This window comes from Macrobrachium rosenbergii, chromosome 35 (assembly GCF_040412425.1).
Source record: "Macrobrachium rosenbergii isolate ZJJX-2024 chromosome 35, ASM4041242v1, whole genome shotgun sequence".
NCBI classification, from domain to species: Eukaryota; Metazoa; Arthropoda; class Malacostraca; order Decapoda; family Palaemonidae; genus Macrobrachium; species Macrobrachium rosenbergii.
This window is the reverse complement of record NC_089775.1, coordinates 2724715-2730714: the sequence shown is the minus strand read 5'-3', so window position 1 is coordinate 2730714 and position 6000 is coordinate 2724715.

The following is a 6000-nucleotide window of genomic DNA, read 5'->3' as shown; positions in this document are numbered from 1 at the left end:
ATATGAAGACAAATATCCTTCCAGAATGTGCATAAATTATTAATGAACAATTCTGTAATAATTAAAAGCTGAATAAAGCACGTTATAACGTTAAACAAAGCAAAAATATCGTAAAATTACTATATCATTGACATCTTTGAAGGCATATTTTCTCCTTATTTCGAGCTCAAAAATACGTTAAATTAAGATAAACACGCTTCCAGAATCTGCTTAGATTAATTCGGAACAATTCTATGTCAATTAAAAGTAGGAAGAAGCCTGAAATAAGGTTAAATAACGCGAAAACACCATAAAATTATTTCAATTTACCTCTTTTAAGTCGTATTTTCGCAGTATTTCTTACTAAAAAAGCATCATATGAGGAAAAATATGCTTCTAGAATATACATAAATCATTAAGGAACAATTCTATAGCAATTGAAATCTGGAAAAATAGCGGAAAATTTTAATTTCAATTTAAGGCGTATTTTAGAATTATTTCGACTTAAAAAAAATATATATGAAGGAAAATATGCTTTCAGAATCTGGATAAATTATTAAGGAACAACTCTATAGCAGTTATTAGCTGAAAAAAGCACGTTATAACGTTAAACAGAGCGGAAATAGCATAAACTTTTCATTTCAAATTACGTCTTTCAAGACGTATTTTCGCATTATTTCGACTTAAAAAAATATATATATGAAGGAAAATTATGCTTTCGGAATCTGGATAAATTATCAAGGAACAACTCTATAGCAGTTAAAATCCGAAAAAAGCACGTTCAATTCTATAACGATTAAAATCACCATAAATCAATTTTGACAAAATTGCAGTTCGATCTTTTGAGAAATTCGTCTGCCTCCTTAAATTACCAAAACATTCAGAGCAGAAATCCTTTAAAATGATATATTTTACAATAAAATATGGTTTTATTTGTTACAGAATTAATATTTTTAACTTTATTATTTATATATAAATCCTCTAAAAATGAAAATATCCAAAATATTATAGTTTTTGAAGCATAGAGGACAATAGTCATTTTTTGAGAATTCCCAGCAGACGACAGATTAGCAGACAGATATTTTTAAGGTAAACGAACTTAAAATAAAAGTAGGACAATGAGATGAAACTTTAAAAGTCTATAAAATATATAATTTTTTCATATAAATAAATAAACTTTTGTTAATTTTAGATTTAATATGGATTAGACTGATGGATTTTGGGATTAAATTATCATAAATCAAAAGCCTTTAATTTGCGTGAATTGTTAAGTTGCTATGAGTTATATAAAAATATATTTTATAAATAGTTACAGTGATTTTCGTTAATTAATCTTAATAGCTAATGATACTTAGATAAATTTATAATTCATATTTAATATTAAACAGGGAGATATTTTACAAATAATACTTTAAATCGTAGATAATATTCTACATAATTACAAGATACTACCAGTGACTTTAAAAATCATTATTTGAAGTAAATATTTTAAATGGTGTGGTCCTGACTCATTTGTTGGCCTACAGATATGATTTTATAAATATCTAGTGCCCGTTTATCCCCAAATTGAATAAATATTCTACGTGACGAATTCAATGCTATTTTATTCCTGTTTCCCATTCAATGACGTCTGGGAAATATTTTACAAGAGGACTCAAAGAAATCTCTCAAAAATATAAGTATTTTACCATAAAATATCAGTTTTAAAGGTGTAATATTTATTAATACTTTATATTATTTGATTTAGTATTCATAAAATGTTTAGTTACTGAATTTTAAAATATGATTTGATGTTTAACTTTAAATTTTCTGTCAAGTTTCAAAGATTGCCCGACCGTCTATTTTACCAAACTATAAAGAGAAAATATCTTTTAAAATTCTAGATTTTATCCAAATTTCTCCTTTATTAATAGTTTTTGACATTAGTAAATATAATATTTCTATATTTTTATTATTTTTATTCATTTATTTAAAATAAATATTTTTTATATATTAATTAGTAATAATTATACAATAGCTACACATGGGAAATAGCTCGAAGTCTAATAGTTGCTTTATGTTGATTTTAAAATTGATTTATTTTAGAGTTTTTAGGCAAAATGAAGAATGATATTTGATGCCAAAGAAAATAAGAATGGTTTTAAAATATATATCTCATATTAAATCGTTAAAATTTACCGTCATTTACGTAAAATCGAAGGTTAAATGTTTGTGTAAACAAATAAAAGTTTCAGTTAGTATTAAAAAGTCGATTTTTGTTACTATAGTTACCAAAAGGATTTAGAGCAGGAAGCCTTTAAAATGATTTATTTTACAATAAAAAATAGTTTGATTTATTGATAAATTAGCATTTTTACGTTTTTTTAAGTAGGAGTATCTTTTAATAATAAAAAAGTAAAGTATTTTTGGATTTTAAGTCATAGGAGACAATAGTCCTTTATTGAAAATTCCCAGCAGACGACGCAAAATAGACGATGCTTTTTGAGGTAAACGAGCCTATAATAAAAATACGTCAATTGAGATGAAATTTTGAGATTATATAAAATATATTTATTTTCCATATAAATATAGGATCCCTACTATATTCTAGATTTAATGAATGTTAGATTGAGAGATTTAAGCTTTAATTTATTATGTATCAAAAGGGTTGGAGTTATGTGATTTGTAAAAGCTGCCATTAATTATTTTATATGTAATTTATCAAGGATTTTCGTAAATTCCACGAATCATCTTTGATAGCTAATGTGTTCTCATTAATTTTATATTTCATATTCTATATTATACAGAGAGATATTTCACAAACAAAACTTTAAATCATGGATAATATTTTACATAAATACAAGATACTACCAGTGACTTTAAAAATCATTATTTGACGTATATATTTTAAATGGTGTAGTCCTGACTCATTTGTTGGCCTGAAGATATGATTTAATGAATATTTAGTACAAATTTATCCCCAAATTAAACAAATATTCTACGTGACGAATTCAATGCTATTTTATTCCTGTTTCCCATTCAATGACGTCTTGGAAATATTTTACAAGAAGACTCGAAGAAATCTCTCAAAAATATAAAGATTTTACCATAAAAATCATTTTAAATGGGATAATATTTATTAATATTTTATATTATTTGATTTCGTATTCATAAAATGTTTAGTTATCGAAGTTTTGAATATGATTTGATGTTTTACTTTAAATTTTCTGTCAAGTTTCAAAGATTACCTGAATGCCTGTTTTACCAAACTATAAAGAGAAAATACCTTTTTAAATTCTTGATTCTATCCAGAATTCTCCTTTATTGAAAGATTTTGACATTATTAAATATAATATTCTTATATTTTAATTTTTTTAAATTCAATTAAAAATAATAAATTTTTTAATATATTATCAGTAATAATTATACAATAGTTACACACTAAAAATAGCCCGAAGTCCAATAGTTGTTCTATGATGATTTTAAAATCGATTTATTTTAGAGTTTTTATCCGAAATAAAGAATATTATTTCGTGCCAAAGAAAATAAGAATAATTTTAGAACATAAATCTTACGTTAAATCTTTAAAATTCGTTGCCATTTACGTAAAATCGAAGGTGAAAAGTTTACGTAACCAAATAAAGTTGTCAGTTATTATTATTTATTTGTTTTTATTTTTTTTGTTATTTTAGTTACTTAAAATGCCAATAGGAGGCTATAGCGTCGCGGACCCCGTAAATTTCGTAATTCTGACGAACCTAAAGTTAATTAACGAAGAATATCAATCTTAAACACATGATGAATAAGATATTGAGTATAAATATTAAATATGATAATAAATGCATTCAAAATGTATATGGAAATGATTCAGATACGAGCGTAGAGGGAAATACGAGGGTTTATTTTAGGTTCGTTGTCACTCATCCCTGATGTAAACAATGCCGGCATTTTACTTGAGTTTACCATCATCCAGTTTTCTTTGATTTGGAATTCGAATAAAAAATAATTGTTGTTTTACCGCTAAAACGAATTTTCAGATATGTTTTACATCTCGCAAATTAATTGTACAGTACGATAAAAATATAGGCGTGCAAATAAACAGGTTATATATAGATATATGCTAATAAATGGGAGACAAGACGAAGGTAAATGTAAGAGGAACCAATATCCTGAAGAGAAACGGAAGAAGAGGGCTTAATCTTCCGCTAAAATAAGTCTAGAATGTTTATGCGTCTTTCTTTTCTTAATTTATGAAGTTTATTAGTCATTAATTGGCTATAAACTTTATTATAATTGTTATTTATCGTTAATATTTCAAACTCGAAAGCTAGGAGGAATGCGGTCCCACAGCAAAATGGGTGGTAGCTTTCTAACATTTTCGAGTGGTTACAGCGAGTTCGCGCGCTTTTATGATAAAATACTTTTAAATTATAAATTTATTATTAATTATATTTTTATTATTTTACAATTAAATAGATCGGAATATCTTAATTTTTTTCGTATTTTCTTTTGATTTTCTCTCTCTTTTACTATGAGAACTAGCGAGTGGTACGATAACATAGGGTGGCCATCTTTCTAAAGTTGCGATGCTTGTAGCGTTTTCGCTCCCGCATACGGTTAAATATACCTAAGAATTATGAATTAATAATAATTAATCGTTATAAATATTTTAATTTTTTACGTCCGAATGTCTTAATTACCTCCTGATTTCCCTTTCTTCTCCCATTCACTTTCAAAAAGTGTTCTCCCCCGCGTCTTCCCCCGTTGCCTAGCAACCGTCTTCCCCCCGTGACGTCACGCTTTGTTTTGAAAGTGTTTTACTCGAAATGAGCGACGAATTTCTTCTCGTTTTTGCCGTTATTTCGCAGAAAAAACTATCTTTATCAACACCCAAGTATCTATAGACATGGCGGGATTCAATAAACGCGATTTAAACGCGATAAAAATGACGTTTTTAGGTGATTTGAGGCGTAAAACCGCCGCGTTCGGAGGGACGGGAGGGAGACATGGCGGTTGTACCTCGGAGCATTTACGCTTAAATTCGTCTCAAAGGAAATTTTAAAGTGGATGGCGGATGTAATTTGATTATAATTACACCGGAATGAACTAATAACGTTAATAATTACGGCAGGTATGTAATTAACCCCCATTTGGCATTATTTAGTTAATTATATTAAGTTTTAGGTTCGTGGTTGAGACAATGGCCGATGTCAACATGGTATATTTAAGCGTAAATTATACTTTATTTATTTGAGTGACTCAGGGTATATTTATGACTTAAATCACACTACTATAGTGCTTTAACTCAAATTATAACAGTAATTAAGTCACTATAAAGTTAATTATCGTATGTCGTATTGGTCGAAGTTAAGCATATTAGCTTACGGGGTTCGCGGTTAAGGACAAACATGTCATATTTAAGCGTAAATTAGACTTTAATTATTGATTTGAGTGACTTAATAGTATATTTAAGAACTAAATCACACTACTATAATGCTTTAACTCAAATTATAACAGTAATTAAGTCACTATATAAAGTTAATTATCGTATGTGGTATTGGTCGAAGTTAAGCATATTAGCTTACGGGGTTCGCGGTTAAGGACGAATAGCGTATTCAATCATGACCTTAAATCACGAAATATATTCGTATTTCTTTAATTATATTCATATAAATATACTTGATATGCTTTAAAATGTATCTGTATATTGTAGAGGTTATTACATAAATAATTACAGCTTAATAGGTTCTTCTTAGGTTAGTCTGTAGGATAAGGATGAATAGTTTGACATTTTCGCTGTTTTAACTGACAAAAAGCTGTTAAAGTCTTTATTAGACAGAATTATAGGTTATTTGACAAGATTGTAGGCTATTTAGCCTAATGGCAGAGGTTAACGTGATATGCTAATTATTTTATGGTTATTTAAAGTGTGGTATTATTTTATAAGCTGCCAATACATGATATTGAATTGTAACTACATTTTTGGAAAGAGCTCTTCATCAAATAACGACTTATAAGTCGAGACAATAACCCCAACTCCAT